Source organism: Heterocephalus glaber, unplaced genomic scaffold (assembly GCF_053883595.1).
Source record: "Heterocephalus glaber isolate CG9 unplaced genomic scaffold, H.glaber_assembly_v1.0 deba00001719, whole genome shotgun sequence".
Taxonomy (NCBI): domain Eukaryota; kingdom Metazoa; phylum Chordata; class Mammalia; order Rodentia; family Bathyergidae; genus Heterocephalus; species Heterocephalus glaber.
Window position 1 is genome coordinate 518,063 of NW_028258432.1, and position 17,318 is coordinate 535,380.

Here is a 17,318-nt window from a genome sequence, read left to right on the forward strand (position 1 = left end):
TTTCCTATAGTCCCGCCCTGGGGCCTGACCCCTGTTTGAAGTCTGGGGAGCCGAACTGAAGCCTTTCAGATGCTTCCCCAGTTGTCAACCCAGGAGAAGGTCTCTCCTGAGGTCTCTCTCAAGGGCCTGGGGAAGTCCTTAAACTCTTCTCAAACAGGATGCCAGAGGTTAGAATAACCACAGCCTTGAGTGCAGTTGCACTGTAGTTTTGAACACAATTCTGCCTTTCGTTACGATGTGTTAGTGGCTCTCAGCTTCTCCCTGCACCTGGAGTACAATATCTTGCTCAGGAACCCTTCTTTAAATTAGTTGTATAAAAACCTCTAATTAGGGGTTAAGTTGCCAGAGTAATTTCTAAAAGAAAATAGTTATTATTTACTACATTTAGGATGTTTAGAAAGGTGAGGGGAAAAAATGTGTTTCACACCAGTAGGAACTTAATTTGGGGATTTTAAAAAAATTGACTCATCCCACAGTGCTAGTGTTTTGTTTTGAAAAGATAAAGGAATTCTCTTCTGTAAAACTATTGGAGGTATTTTTTCCATGTAAAGGAATGATTTCAGTTCAATTGAAATAAAACCAGTCAAGGCAACTCCAGACATTAAGAAGTCTGTCTTCCTGTGAAAAGTGAGAAGAGGAAGTCACTATGATTTAGAAATCTAATTATACAGCAGATCCACTCCTAAATGAGGTGACTTCAGAATCCATTCCATTGTAAAACCATTACCATGTGCCTAGCCATGTGCTAGGCACTTGGGATGAGAGGATGAAGCCTCTTCTTGGATTTTACGTGATAGGCTGTTCCAGACAAGACAGAAGTAGTAAAATTAATAGAGGAAAAACTGTGAAGGAAGTCAATCTGGAGTAGTGTTTTTAGAAAAGTATTATCATGCAGACTTTAATGTTCTAAGTGTCTTCTCCATGTATACATGCCAGGTAGAACACTGAAAAGTAGTGTTACGTCTAGATGAACAACTGGATTGAGCATGGGATGGGGAAAATTCTCCCAGACCAATTAGCTGTGTTCTGATTCAAACCCTGTCACTCAGATTAGATTACCCACTGCGCAAAACCCCTTCTGTAGAATTTGTGGAGTCATCACGGAGTCTATGCAGCCCCAACCTAACAAAGAGGACTGAATTATGAAACATGGAACCCCTTAGTGAGTTCAGAGCAAATGGTAACACTGTGGAATAAATTGCTTTCACATATGTTCTTCTGACTCCACCTTAACTGGTCCTGATTGGTTGCTTTGCTTAGAAACAGCACAGCCAAGGGGAGGAAGACTATTCTGAGGTTTCAGCATGGAGGAGGAAGAGCTCCAATTGCCAGGGCTAGACCAGCACTTTTGAGCATCCTAACGCCCAGCCCTGACTTCTGTGGGAAGCTGTTCCCCACCCCACTCCATCCCATGAGTGCTGGAGGCTCAAGACCACCCACGTCTGAGGCCTACATCCTGCATTGCTATGGGGAAAGTGGCCCTGCAAAAGCCCATTGTCACCTCTTAAGGAAAAGGGAGTTTGGCCTGGTCATGCCTGAGCAAAGACTAATAAAGATTTCCTGAACTATGATGTCAAAAAAAGTAGGGCGTGACAGAAGGTGGGCTTGCACCGTTACCAAGGCACTTGCCACACAGGTGACTGCCAGAAAGATCTAGTAGACCTAATATCAGCACCCTACTGGCCTAGATCTCTGCAAACAAACCTTGCCCTGTCATGTTTTTGCTGCACTTTTGGGCTCCATTGTTGCTCATGTGGCCAGAGTTGTGGCTGCTGATCCTGGCTGCTCTATGGCTGGACCAGGCCCCATACCCAGTCCAGCTGAGTTTGGAGGCCCCCTGAGGCTAAATAAGCCTTCTTTCCTCAATTCTGATCTCCTACCTGAATCTCTCCATACTCTTATTCCCATGGCAGACCCCAGCATCTTTGATTACCTGGATTCCTCAGTGCTCACCAAGATGTCTACACCTCAGAAGTTTGCTGGACAGCTGTCCCCAGAGCCAATACTTTGCTGCTCCACATCAGGGTCTGTGAGCCAAGTGACCTTGGCAAGAGGGGTTTGCAGAGCTGGTTCTGATGTTATATGGGGGTCAGAATCAAGCTCAAGCTATATCTCCTCGCCTCCAAAGGAAGATTCAAACAGCTGGACCCCATCAGGCTGCAGACCACACAGCATTTGAAATGCTTGGTCCACTTCTAGACAGAGTTCAAAAGCAGCAAACTTTCTTTCCTACCTGGAGATGTTAGCTCAGCATTGGTGATTTGGTGTGGTGGTGGTCAGAACTCCACATCAACTTGTAAGCTTCAGAAATGAACTTTACAGGATGATTATATAAGTCCAAGTACAGACAGAGCTAACCTCAACAGCCTTGATCTGGAATCCCAGGAGAGCCCAGATGAGCCTCCAGAGACCCCTGGACAAACTGGACCTTCTCAATTCCAGCTGGAGGCCCAGACTCAGAATTCAGAGACTCCCTATGTCCAATCTAATCCTCTTCACCTCAGCAAAAGGCTATAGATCAACTCTCACAGCACCCTGAGGAAGTGGAGCCTACTTCCACCCAGCAGGAGGCCCAGGTTCGGTATGAACAGATGTTGGTGGCTCAGGAGGTAAAAGCTCCGTGACCATGTAGGAGTGAAGTTCATCACTCACACTTGCCATCTGTCACAGTTAATGTGGCTATGGAGGCTACAGTAATTGCACAGCCAGGGAAGGAGGCCAACTTGACTTACTCCAAGCCATTAGTAGGTCTTAGGCCTTATTCTCACATCCAGAGAGTTCTGAAGAGGTAGAACCTTCTCGAAAACAGCAGGAGACCCCATCTCAGCCTTCAGGCTCTCCTGGGGATATTAAAGCTTCTGTAAGCCAGAAGGAGCATCTAATTTGATCTTCTGAGGTTCCTGAGGAGATGGAACCTTCTGGAAGGCAGCTGGAAAGTTCCACCTCAGACTGAAAATCCCCTGGAAGAAGTCAAACCTCTAGTCCAGGAAAATGCTCAAGCTTCAGAGGCCCCTCTGGAGACTATAGGTGAAATTCCACTAATTGAGGAAGTGACACCCTGACCTCAAGGTTAGAATCTGGCTCCCAATCATAACTTGTCCAATGTGACAAGCCAGCTGATGTGGGAGTTACTTCAGAGCCTGCCAGAGAGGTAGAATCTTCTCTAACCCAGCAGAAAGCTGCATCTCGGCCTTCAGATTCTCCTATAGAGGTTGAACCTGGCCATGAGCAGGAACAGCCAGTAGCTTCTGAGGCTGCTGGGGATGTTGAATCTTCAGGGGATCAGCTCATAGCTCCAGCTCAGCTTGCAAAGTTTCCTGAGAAAGACAAACTTCCAGTCCAGGAAGATGTTCCAGCTTCAGCAGCACCTCTGGAGAATATAGGTGAAACTCCATCACACCATAAAGTAACAATTTCAACTCTAGGTCACCATCAAGCTAAGCATTCACACTCACCCAAGGTGACTGTGAACCCTCCAGACCTGGAGCTCACCTTCACACCAGAAGCCATTGCAAAGGTGGAATTTCCCTAACCCACCATGAGGTTACAGCTAACCCTTAGTTCTACTGGATGATATAGAACCTCCTGTGATGCAGAAGGAGGACCCAATTCTACTTCCACAGCCCTCTGAAGGGATTGAACACTTTGAGTTCCAACAGGAGGTTCTAGCTCCATCTTAAGAACCTGTTCAGGATGACCAAGTCTCTCCCAGCCAACAGGAGACCAGGGACTCTTCAGGCTTCTGAGGAGGGTGAACTTTCTTCAATCTAGCAGGAAGTCACAGCTGAACATCTGCAAACCACTGAAGAGGCTGAACCATCTTCAACCCCTGAAAAGAGGCTGCACCTCAGCATGAAGTCGAAGCTCAGCCTCCAGAACATCATGAGGTAACAGTTTCTTCTCTAACTGATGACCAAGTTCAGCCTCCAGTATTAGAGAGTGTCATTGTTAAGCCTCCAGAGGTGACTAATGAGGTTGAAATTGAAACTTCAACAGAACAGGAGGCCCCAGCTCAGTCTACAGTGTCCCCTGAGAAGTTTGGACCTTTACTGACAAGCGAGAGGTTCCAACCCAGCAGCCAAACCCTGCCATGAAGGATGAACCTTCTGCATTCCATATGAAGGTCCCAAGTCCACCTGTAGAGCTGTCTGAGGAGCATTTTCCATGCCAGCAGTAGCCCTCAGCTCTGTCCCGAAACTCTCCCGCAGGAGTTGAATTTGCATCAGTCCAGCAACAGCTCTCAGCTCAGCCATGGAGGCCCTCTGTGATCACTATTGTCGCTTTTCAATTGACAGAAAACATAACATTTTCAGCCTATCCTTCAGAGCTGCCCAAGGACATGGAACCATCTACAGTTCCCCAGGAGGCTGTGGCCCCACCTTCAGGGCCACCCTCTGCAGCCCAGCAGATGAGGCCACCTCAGCCTCTGGCACTCCCTGAGGTGGGGAAACTCCTTCCAGTTCTGCTGCCTGCCACATCTTCCCCTCCAGAGCCTCTTGAGGAGGTACAACTTTCTCCAACCAAGGTGGTGGACCCATCTCATCATCTACATGAGCCACACAATGGGAATGTAGCTCACCCTCCAGCCTAGTTCCACCACCAGCTCAGGATCAAGCTGTGCTGTCATCATTACCCAGCATCACATTTCATCCTTTGGATCTGGAAATCATCATCAGTATGGAGAGTTAACTTTCTACAGCCCTGGAGGAGTCTAGAGTTCTTCCTGTAAGGCACCCTGAGGTAACATTTCACATCCAAACCTGATCCGGGTCACAGTTGGACCTTTGGACCTAGTGCTTACCAGAACTCCACCATCAACTACAGAAGCTAGAGCTTCTCCCACTGTGCAGGAGACCTCTTCTCAGCCTGCAGACCCAAGTAAGAGGCTCTCAAATGCCGGCACCTCATGAGATGAGTTCAAACACCGGGTCAAGATCCTTTTCAGCACCCAACATCACCTGGAATCACAGGCCAACATTTAGACTGGGAGCTGATCACAGATACAATGTCCACTGCAGAGGCTGCACATTCTAGAGCCCTGCAGAAGTCTACAGCTCTTCCTCCAGGGTACCTTAGGGTGATGTTTCCACACCCAGAGCAGGTTCAGGCTCAGCATCCATACCTGACTCTAGTCACAGTTGAACCCATGGACCTGGAACTTAACAGGACTCCACAGCATACTACAAAATCTAGACCTTCTCCAACCATGCTGACCCCCTATCAGCCTCCAGAATCACCTAAGGAGACTGACTATAGCTCAAACTATAGTTCCAACTCTTGATCAGGAGCCTGCTCAGCATCCAACATCACCCAGGGTCACAGTTCCATCTTTAGACCTCGAGCTGACCACAACTCCAATGCCTGCTGCAGAGGCTGCACATTCTGTAGCCATGCAGAAGTCTATAGCTCCTCCTCAAATGCACCCTGGGGTGATGCTTCCACACCCAGAGCAGGTTCAGGCTCAGCATTCACACCTGATTGGAGTCACCACTCAACCTTCAGAGGTGAAAGCTTTAACTGTGCAAAAGGAGCAGAGTACCACGAGACACACCAACATATGCCAGCTCTGCTCCTGCCAAGAGGAGACTGTTGTGCACTGCCCTCAGCCCTCACCTCCCAGCCCAGGTGAACAGACTTTTTGCTTTCTGCTTTTCTTTATCTCGGTCTACTTTCTATTGTGTTCCTTTTCCAGTCTTGCATTTGCTATCGCCCTTTGCTTTTCCATATTCACTTGCTTTAGCCCCATCACCTCATTGCTTGACCTTTTCTCTCCTACTTTGTTCCACCACTCAAAGCTCTTTAAAAGTATTAATGTTTAATCTTTATGTTCCCCTCTCTTGAACTATCTTTGCTAAATCTCTGTCCAAAATTAATAGTAAAAGGATATATGCAACAGTTTACCTGCTATGAGAATTTCCCTGTGACATTTACTGCCATTTTATTTGGAAACATTTCATTTCTCCCAAAAGGACTGTATTTCCTGGGATCAGGAAATCTTAGAAATATGTTTACACTAAAACACCCTTGAAATCAGATCTTCAAGATGACCCAATTCTAAAGGAATTGTTATTTTGTTAATGCAACTCTGTTTTCTCTACATTTGCTTTTGTGAAACTAAATTCTCTCTCAAGCTGGTACTGGCTTCGGAGGCAATGAAGAAATTTCTGTGACTCCTTACAGCTCTGAAAGATGCCCAGGGGGGAGAAGTTGGCTTTGCCAGGCTCTTCTCCTCACTCAGTGTGAGGCTGAACTGTTTTCTGCCTCAAACTGATAACCTTCTGAAGTGCTGTCTTCAAGTGTTCACTGAGCCACTTTGTGTTAAGATTCAAATTCTCCCAGGAAGATGCTCAGGGAGGCATTTTAGGATTTCACGGTGACAGGATCTCTCAAAGTGCTCCTGGTTAGATTCACCCCTCTGTACCACCTCCCTCCTCTGTGCTTTCCCATTCCTGACCTCCAGCCCTGCTGCTAAGAGCACTGAGTTCGCTCTTATGGATGCAGCCTCTGTACAGGGAGGAGAGGAGCCGTAATGTTTCTCCTGATGAAACAGCCCATGTTGCCGGGGAGCTGCACAGTGGTGAGGCTGCAGAGGAATCTAGCCTCTCCTCAGCCATGAGGAGCATGACTCCTGTCCCTCTGCATGTTGAGATCAGATGAAGATGGAGAGTTTCCTTTCTGACAGGAACAGCAGTGTGTGGGAGGAAGCTGTGAATACGCTGAGCCCGGCACCAGGAGATGGACCGGTGCTTGAGATCTGTCAGCGCCTCTCCTCATGCTGGGGCGCCGGACCTACCTGCTCCCGCCTTCGAAGCCCCGTCCCTCTTTACACTGCACCGCCCTGTCTTTTAAGCTGAGAGCTGCCACGCTCTCCCCCTCACGCACTCCTGCTCTTCGGGCCTCGCTGTTGTCACCAGTGCCTCCCCCATTGCTGCTTTGCAGGACTTGCTAAGCTATGGGTCGCAGTCACATCATCGCCACCTCCTTAATCTCTCTTTTATTCTCTCTTCATTCTTTTTTTCAGCTTTAGCAACTGGGCCCAGGGATGATCACAATCCCCTGGAGTCTGCTGGAATCATTCCAACCGAGGCTGTTGGTAATGTGTGCGTCACTGCCTGCACTAACAGTTTTTCTTCCAATAAGGTAGCCTCTGCCTGAGATTTCTTCCCCCAAACGTGCTCCCTTTTGGGCTTTTGTGTCTGTCCCAAACTTTTGAAGCCAGTACTGTTTAGACCTGTGAGCTCAGGGTCTGCTAAGTGCACTGTGAATGGCTACCAGGCTTTCCTTGGCCTTCTGGGCTGTGAGCAGGGACCACTGGGCAGTTAGAGAGTCAGAGATGAGAGGCTATGTGAGGAGCTGAGCAATGTACACTCATCTGTGAATTTGGTAGGGGACACCTAGGGGTTTGAATCACATGGGGAGACTGCCTTCCACAAAATGGGTTTGGTGTTGCCAGGCATTATGGTACACACTTAAAATCCTGGACTCTGGAAGGCTGAGGCAGAAGTATTGCAAGTTTCATCCCAGACTGATTTAGTGCTTTAGTGAGACCCTGTCTCAAAATAAAAAATGAAAAGGGGCTCCAGATGAAGGTCCTGGATTCAACCCCTAGTACAGGAAAAAAAAAAGGAGGGTGTAAATTTGGTATCTCCAAAGTCAACAAATTCTGAAGTACCTCCATACCTAAAACAAATTCATTAGGTAGGTATTGACCAAACCACAAACATCTTAAACTATTGTTGTCCATGGAGAAGACAGGGAACCTACTTACCTTTTTATCCATGGCCTATAGAAAAGACTTGCTATAGACACATAGAGAGATGAATGAAGGAAGATGCGTGTCTGTAGCTGCAAATAACAGACCTTTCATCTTTGATATGGGGGTAAGCCTGATTTCAGTCAATTCTCTATTAATTTCAAAATTAAAGGAGGGACTGGCTATGCATTGAACACGTTTTCTTCTGTCATCCTGTTTCTACCTTGGAGCTAGTCAACCATAGATTGAAACTATGGTGAACAGGAAATTTCTGTTATCCAACATCCTGAGAATGAAGAAGCAATTATTACACAGTTTTCAAGTACTCAAGGAAGAAAGTTTAAGATCACTTGCTTCTACTAGAGAAGTAAAGGAGTGAATTGAAAGCTACTAAGGGAAAGGAGACCAGGCAATATTAAACCAAAAATGAGGAAAGGAAAGAGAAGCACATCATTCAAAAATCATGAAAAGAAGCTGACGAACTTTGACGACAACTGTAGGCCATGAACTGTTGCCCCTCTGCCATATGCCACCCTGCCTTGGAACCAGCCAATTATGGACTGAAGCCTCTACAAACTAATTAGCCCAATTCAGTACAATGTCACATGAAAATCTGTTTTTAAAACTTTGGGAGGAGGTTGAAAGTGAGTCATCAGGTGACTCGGCTACCAATGATGACTTGGATCATATAAGCCAAAGAAGATAGTATGATATGACAGATTGAAAAGTACAGAGCGAAGACCTTGATTCTGATGAGGAAGAAAATGGTAATGTTAATAAATACTTCACTAGTCAAAATGCTACCAAATGGTCATGTATACCTGAGCAATTCATTGTTAGACCTATGTCAGAAAATGTTATTAAGTTCTTGCCAGGGGTGAAATTTATTGGATGGAATGCTAGCACTGCAATTCAATTGCAATTCTGTTGAAAATTGTAATGGACCATATGCCACAAGATGTGAAATACACTAATTATGAAATACAAGACCACATTCTATATCCATCAATAGAAATACTCAAAAATATATTTACCATGACACCTCACTGAGATAGGAGGGTAAGACTGGCAAAAGCTGTCTAGAGAAGTAGGCATGACCTGTTAACTACAAGATCACAGACACATGCACAGAACAGTTCCCAAAGTCCTGTGCATGAACTTCTCGTAAGAACTCGAGCAGGTTTTCAATGGGATAATCTAGACCTGAGGTTAACCTGAGGTGTGGGATCCCAGCAATGACTCTCAGGACACATATGTAGAAATACTCACTGGTTCCCTCGAGATCTGGACAGCATGAAAGGAGAGGTGAGCCATGAAGGGCTTGCCATCATAACTTTCAGTGATATCCCACACCGTGTTTCCCAGGGGGAGAGTGTACTTTTATCTTTCCTTTTCTCCTCTTTTTCTCTTTACTTAGCCTAAGCACACTCTGTAGAGCCAGTTTCTCCCACACTCTTTACTTTTACTTTCTTGAATAAACTTTGCCACTGCTTTTTTTGTTGGTTTCATTCAATTCTTTGTTCAAGACAAGGAGAACCTGGAATTCAACTCCAGGAGAGCCGAGCAACCCTAAACCCGGTAATGTTAAGTTGGCAAGCCACTTTTTAAAAGAAAGCTACCTGATAACTTCACTATCTGAACTAAAAGCCTTTATAGCAGGACTTTATCATTCTAATTGTCAGAATCTAAAGGATTGATGGAGAAGTGACAGATGTGGCATTGAGATTTTTAGAACAATAATGACACTCAAGAGATTAGGTTTCCTTCAAAATTACCTATGTTTTGATGACAAAAAGACCTGCCAAGAAAAAAAATCTGACAATTTGGCTGTTATTCACTCATTTGCTGAAAGCTTTGTTTCGAACTGCTAAGCAATTTATACACCATTCTAATATATGACAAGTGATGAACAACTTGCATCATTTCACGGTTGTTGAAGCTTTTGGCAATATATGCCAAGTAAACTTTCCAAATATGGTATAAAAGTATATGTCCTGGTAGATTTGAAGGCATTTTACATCTTGAATTTAGAAATTTAGTAACCCAAATGTCACATTTTGCAATTAGTTTCTTACTTACCCATTGATGTTACATTTGCTAAAAGAACACCAGTTGACCAGCACAGGAACTATTCCCAAGAACAAAGCCAAGATTCCTGAAAATACGTTGCAAGTTTGCAATAGAGAAAGTACAATCTTTGTACAATCTTTGGATTGCAGAAAGATATAACCTTGGCCTTCTATATATTGAAAAAAACAAAGTAGTATTGAAACTGTCAGTGTGACGCCATAATGATAAGGCTGATAGCCCGCCATGGTGTGCATGTACTCCCAGCACTGGGAGGCTGAGGTAGAAGGGTCCTGTGAGTTCCAGGTCAGCCTGTACTACACAGTGAGTTCCATGCTAGCCTGGATTACATAGCGAGACCCTGTCTCAAAACCTACAAGCAAACATTGAGAGTGAATCCTCAACACAAAAGAAGCCAGGAATGGTCATGTTTTCCAATAAAAGCAAAGGCAAATTAGATGTTGTTGATGAGTTATGCAGCAACTATGATGTCACTTGAAACACAAAGCATTAGCCAATGGTTGTGTTTTACGAGATCCTAAACATGTGAGGCATAAATAGTTTCAGTTTCCAATGAAAATATCAAGCACAAAATATCACAGAGCAATTCTATCAGAGGATGGGGACTGGAATTGATAAACAGTCAATTACAGTAGAGGGAGATCAGTAGGCATCTGCCCAGAGAACTCCTCAAAAGAATTCTGGAGCAAGCTGGCGAACAGAAAGGTGAAAGATCACAAGAATCTCCTAAGAAAACAGGAAGACTAGTAAGATACCAAGTATGTCTAACCAAAGGAGACAGGAAAACAAAATACATAAGCTCTCTGTGTGAGTGATACTTGCGTGTGGAACACGCTGTTCTCATGTGTGAAAACTGCCTTATGTGTGATAACTGAAGTAAAGATTATTTTTTAGGTAGAGTTTTATTTGTAATTTCATTATAGTTCACATAGGAATTTATTTCTGCTGTTACTTTTTAGATTTAGTAAGCAAACAGTTGATATAGAAAATGTTGATGTTTATTCTAAACACTCAGTATATATTTGATATTTAATTGATATTTCATTTTCCTGCTAAATGGACATTGTATAATATAATAGAAAGCTCCTGAAAAAGAGGAAGACAAGAGAGGTGACAAGTATGGCCTACCAAACAGGAAAGGAAAGCTAAGCACATGTGCTGTCAGGGTAGGCGAGACTTGTGTATGGAACATGCTGTCGTCATGTGTGAAGACTTCCTTAGGTGTGATAATTACAGCAAAGATTATTTCTGTGGTAGAGTTTTGTTTGCATTTTCGTTGTAGTTCACATAGGAATTTATCTCTGCTGTTATTTTTTAGATCTTGTAAGCAGATAGGCAGTTGATGTTGAAAATGTTGATGTTTATTCTACACACTCATTACATATTAAAAATTTAATATTTTATTTTACTGATATTTTATTTTCCTGTTAAGTACACATTGTTTAATATAATATAATTCACAAAATTAAAATTAATAATTCAACAATAGAAATACTGAAAAACAAACGTGGGTGTTACACCTCCCCATACATGCCTTTTCTAATAATTTGCCATGATTCCCCTGGGGCCAAGGCAAACAGCTAGAAGTGAAAGAAAGAAGAATTCATTTCTGAACTTTAAAAATTTTCCCTGATGTTTATTTTGTGCTTATCCCTGATTTACCAAATGTAAGTTTAAACTCTGTATCACAATTTATCTGGATGCACAAGGACCATAATTCACTTAGATCCCACACCATCTAAATTTCTATTAATTGGATTGAGCAACTAGTAGAAGAAAAAAAGAAAATATTTTCAGGTTATCTGTATTCAATAGTTATTTTAGTTGGCTCTTGTAAACTAGACTGTTATGGACTGAAATGCATCCCACTCAAAACTCCTATGTCGAAGCCCTAGCCCCTGGGACTTCTGAATGCAAATGGATTTGAAACAGGGCATGTCAAGAGGTGGCTAAATTAAAATGAGGCCATTCGGGTAGCTAGACCCTAATCCAGTCTTACTGGCCTTTTTATTTTAATTAGCACATTATTCATATAGACTAATGGGCTTCATTGTGACATAGTCATACATGCATATAGCATACTTTGATCATATCTTCACCCACAATTACCCCCTTCTGTCTTCCCTTCTGCCCTCTTCCTGACTCCCTTCTTTGACTGTGCTCCTATAAGAGGAGGCAATTTGAACACACAGAGAGACAGGGAGGCCCCTGAGCACAGCAGGATGACCACATGCAAGAAGTTGGCCAACTGCGAGTCCATGGCAGGGGCATCAAAGGCAACCGGATCTACTCATATTTTCTTGGAGGCCTTGCCTCCTTGCTGTAAGGAGTAAAATTCCTATTGTTTGAAAAAAAATAACATGGAGGAGGGACTTCTGTGTATTAGTCTCACATTGCTGCTGTAGCGGATCATTGTGAATGCGGTGCCTTCAAGCACTCCAATTTATTGCCTTCTGTTTCTGTATGTCGGGGGTTCAAAGGCAGCCTCACTAGGTGAAGACCAAGGGTCACGGCGAGGCACACTTTCTGGAGTTCTCGGTCTCAGAGGAGAGCCAGCTTCCCTGCCATATCCGGCCTCTGGACTCTGCTGACATTTGATTCCTTTTTTTTTTTTTTTTTGATGCCTGGGATTAAACTCAGGACCTTGCGCTTTCAAGGCAGGCACTGGAACCACTGAGCGAAATCCCCGGCGGTGCTGACAGTTGGACGTGGCTCAAGTGCAAGGTGTCCCCCAGAGATTCACGGACCACAGGCTCCATCCCCAGTGCTGCAGCACTCAGAGGTGGGTCCCAAGTGGGGCCTGGGTCGTGTGGACTTTAGTTCCGCCAGCGGGTTAACCCTTGGATGAGCTCATAGCTGAATGGGATGTTAGGAGGATGGGGGTCCAGGGGCACGGTAACGAAGGGCACGTCTGCTCCCATCCCCTTCCTCTCTGGCTTCTTCCCTCACCCTCAGGGTACCTACTGCCATGAGGTGTGCAGCTCTGCTTCATTCCCCACCCCCCCACCCACCCCCGCCATGATGCTCACCGCACATCCCTAGCTACGGAGCCACTGACCATGGACTGAAACCTCCGAAACTGTGAACATCCCCTAGTGATGGGCAGCTGACCGGTACACATCCCTGGATTGTGGGCCCTTCCGCCATAGTCAGAGCACATCTCTCCGCCCTCCACTGCCCTTCTTATGTCCTCCCTCTCTGATTCCAAACTCCTGTTTCCCTCTTACTATTCCACTGGGCCCATCTGGATAATATAAGATAACCTCCCCATTTCTGGATAGTAAACTTAGCCACAGCTGCACATATTCTCAGATCTGGGATTGGCATGTAGTTACCTTTAGGGAGAGGCACAACACTCAGCCTCCACACTCCATATAAAAATGTTTATCCCATCACACCTCTGCTGAAAGTTTCCAATGCTCTCCTTATACCTCAGGAGAAATTTCAAGAGCCCACCCTATCTACTTGCTAATAATTCAAAGATGCTCTCTAGAGCACAGACTCAAAGTTCAAAACCTCTCAGTTTTTATGAGTTATGAAATCTTGGGCAGGTTATTGGTTTCTTAGTTTTGTTATCTTGTCTAGAAGTGGGAGAAATGCTCATCTATCTCACAGAGTTATTGGTGAGGGCTAAATGAGGTAAATACTGTAACAATGGCTCTTTGCTGAGTTCTTGGCACATAAAAAGATCAATATATGGTAGGTAGTCCAGGTAATATTGTATGATATTTTAATTTTTATTAATTTATCCAAGTCAACAAATATTTACCAGGAAATTTGCAATACATCAGTGATGAAATGAGCAGATTCCACTTGCTGTAGCTCACACTCTGGTTGGAGATACTCAGATAAGAAATGACTGAAGAAACAAGTAAGTGTCAGGACAAGAAGGGGATATGCATTCTAGAAGAATGTGTAAGTGCAAGGTAATGCAAACTGGGATGCTGAATAGGAAGACACAGTGCAGGTTTCCTTATTGGAAGAGTAGTTCCTTTCAGGATGGAGTGTCAACTTGATTGGCTTTGAGATCTGCCCTGGGTGTGTCTGGGTGGGCCGCAGAGGTATGGCCATGGGGTCTAAGTCTGGTCTCTGGCCCTTCCTCTCTGGTGCTGTCCCTTGCTCTGCTTCCTGGCCACCATAAACTAAGCAACTTTGTTCCACCATGATGTTCCTGCTTCAGAACCAGCCAACCAAGGATTGAATCTCCTGAAAACATGAGCCAATAACGTAAACACCTCCTCCTTTAAATTGTGGATCTTGATACTATATGTCCCAGCAACGGGAAGCTGACCAGACACACTGAGTAGGTGGCCCACGGAAGGGTGTGAAGGAAGTGAGCAGGTTGCACCCTAGGAAGAGAGAAAAACAAGCACAAAGCCCTCCACACAGGACCATGACATGCTAGAGGAATGGAAGGAAGGCCTGAGTGGCTCAAATGGTGAGGCAGAAGCAGCAGTATGAATGAAAAAGCTCTTTAGTCACCTCTGAGAAATTATGAGGCTCCCAGGGGCCTTATGTGCCTCTGGCTCTGACATTGAGTAAAATTGGGAGCCACTGCAGGATTTGGACAGAGGAGTATCACCCCTAGGAGCATCCTGACTGTGCTTGGGGTCCCACTGGAGGGAAGCAGGGCTAAAGGCAGGGTAACAGGACATGCGTGAGACTCAGAGACCTGATAATGTGCCACATTGGAGAGAGAAGCAGAGAAACTAAGAAGGGCTCGGATTCAGATCCACTCTGAAAACAGGTCTAGTAGAGTCCCTGATGGATCAGCTCTGAGATATGAACTCAAGAATGAAACGTGAAGATGCTGCTAAGTGAAAGAAACCGAAGCCAGATGCAAGAGGCCAAGTATATCTAGAGCCGGGGATTTAGCTCAGTGGTTTCGCCTCCTGCTGCGCAAGCACAAGGACCTGAGTTCGATCCCCGGTACCAAAAAAAAAAAAGAGGCCAAGTATATCTAATCCTATTCACATGAAATGTCCAGAATAGGACACAGCGACAGAATGCAGATTAGTGCCTGGGGTCAAAGGGTACGAGGAATGACTGCTCAGGATCACAGGATCCCTCTGCAGGTGATGAAAATGTTCTGGAGATTGTAGTGACGCTTGGATGGCATTGCACCAAAAGCCATGGATTGTGCACTTTAAATGGATTAAAGATGGATCTTATGTTCTATGAATTTCACCTCAGTAAAGAAAAATAACCCATAATTTTCTTTCTTAAGCAACTGGAAGAATAGCATGGCCATCCACTGACACAGGAAGTCCAAAGGGGAAGGCAAGTTATAGGGGAATTTCTCAGCTTAGTGTTGGGCGTTTTGAGTCTGCAAGGTCTGTTAGTTACCCATACAGAAACACTAAAAAGATAGTTTGGTTTCAGAAGAGTACTTAGGTTGAAATATCTACATTTGAGAGCAGTTGGTCTCTCCAATAGCTAGAAGGTATCTTGGTCCAATTTCTGTTTTAGTCCTTGCTGTACTTCTATAACAAAATACCAGAGGCTGGGTCATTTATAGAATAGAAATTTATTTTTTCACAGGTCAGGAGGCTGTGAAGTCCATGACCAAGTACCATCAGATTCCATGGTCTAGTGAGGGCTGCTCTCTGCTTCCAAGATGGTGTCTGTTGCTCCACAGCTGGGAGGGGAGGATGCTGTGTCCTCAAGTGTTGGAAGGCCAAGGGAAGAATGAAATCACTAAGGCATGAAAGCAGATAAAGGAGTGAACCAAGGATTGTGACTTTGGAAACTCTAAGGACTTTAGGGAGGAAAAACAAGAAATAGCCAAAGTGTTGAGGAAAGCATGGCAGTATGAAAGCAAGAAAGTATGATTATTGTCTGTCACTACCTGAATTTCACTAGCTTGACCATACACAAAGGTCCCAAGCAGTGTGGTGATGTGTCATGTCTTAGGGGAGTTACTGCATGCCGTTCTCTGTAACTACTTATTCCTTCTTCTTTCTCAGCTGGCTAATAGATGCTCAGTCTTCAAAATTAAGCTCAATGCCACTCACCACTTTTTTATTTTTGTTAGTACCTGTTTGTAGTACATAATGATTAATTCACTGTGGGGAGTTGGTACACATAACACATCTTAATTCTTTTTATTCCCCTTCTCCTCTCCTCTCTCCTCCTTCCATTGCAAGATTCCCCTCCCATTTACCAAAGATCTGTCTCCCTATTTCCTATTGTCTATCTTTTCTTTTGCTTTTAAAATTATTTATACTTTGGGTTTCTCATATAAGAGAAGTTATGTGATATTTAAGCTTGAGTATTTATTTCACTTAACATTATGGTCTCAAAGTGGATCCATTTCCCTATAAAGATGCAAATATGTCCTTCTTCGTGTCAGAATAGTATTCCACTGTGTATAAATACCGCATTTTCTTTATTCATCTGTTGATGGGCATATAGGCTGCTTTCAAGATTTAGCTATTATGAGTTGTGCTGCTATGAACATGGGTATGCATACATCACTATAGCATGATGTCTTTAACTCTTCTGGAATAAAAACAGCATGGTATTGGCACAAAGACAGACTCAAATCAATGGAACAGAATAGAAGAAACAGTAACAACTCCAGTACATTAAGTCACCTGATCTTTGCAAAGAGTGCCAAAACATACACCGGAGAAAAGATAGCCTTTCTTAACAGATGGTGCTTGAAAAACTGGTTACATACATGCAGAAAATTGACCCTGGACCCATATCTATCACCATGCATAAAAATAAAATCAGAGCAAATCAAAGAGCTAGTATCAAAACAGAAACACTTAATCTGCTAGAAGATAAAATAGGTAAAACCCTTGAAGATATAGCCACAGAAATGGACTTTATGAACAGAACCCCAATTGCACAAGAAATAACATCAAGAAGCAACAAATACAATCATATTAAATTTAAAAGGTTTCACACAGCAAAGGAAACACCAACAGAATGAAGAGACAACCTACCGCCTAGGGAAAAAAATTGCCAGCTATACTTTGGACAGAACACTAATATCTAGAATATGTAAATAACACAAAAAATAAACATACAAATAAAAAAATCCGATAAAAAATGCACAACTGAAATAAGAGACTTCTCAAAAGAAGTGCACATGACCAGTAAGTACACCAAAAAAATGTTCAACATCTCTGGGCATCTGAGAAATGCAAATTTAAAAATTACTGAAATTCCATCTTACACTAGAAAGAATGGCTAATGAGAAATCAAACCATAACAAGTGCTGTCCCTGTCCACGATTTTATGAGCCTCAGTCTTCTCTCCAGGCTGATGCAGATGCCCACCTTGGGGTTCATAGTGTATTTCCCTAAATAGTAAATCCTACCTGCTGGTCAGCCTCCCCCAACAGAGCCAAAGACAAGCGCTGATATGTCCGGGTAGCACACTCAGTATTAAGCCTGAGACAATACCTTTTCAACGGCCATTGAATGAAAGACAAATATAGAAATGCCTACTTCACTCAGTAAAAATG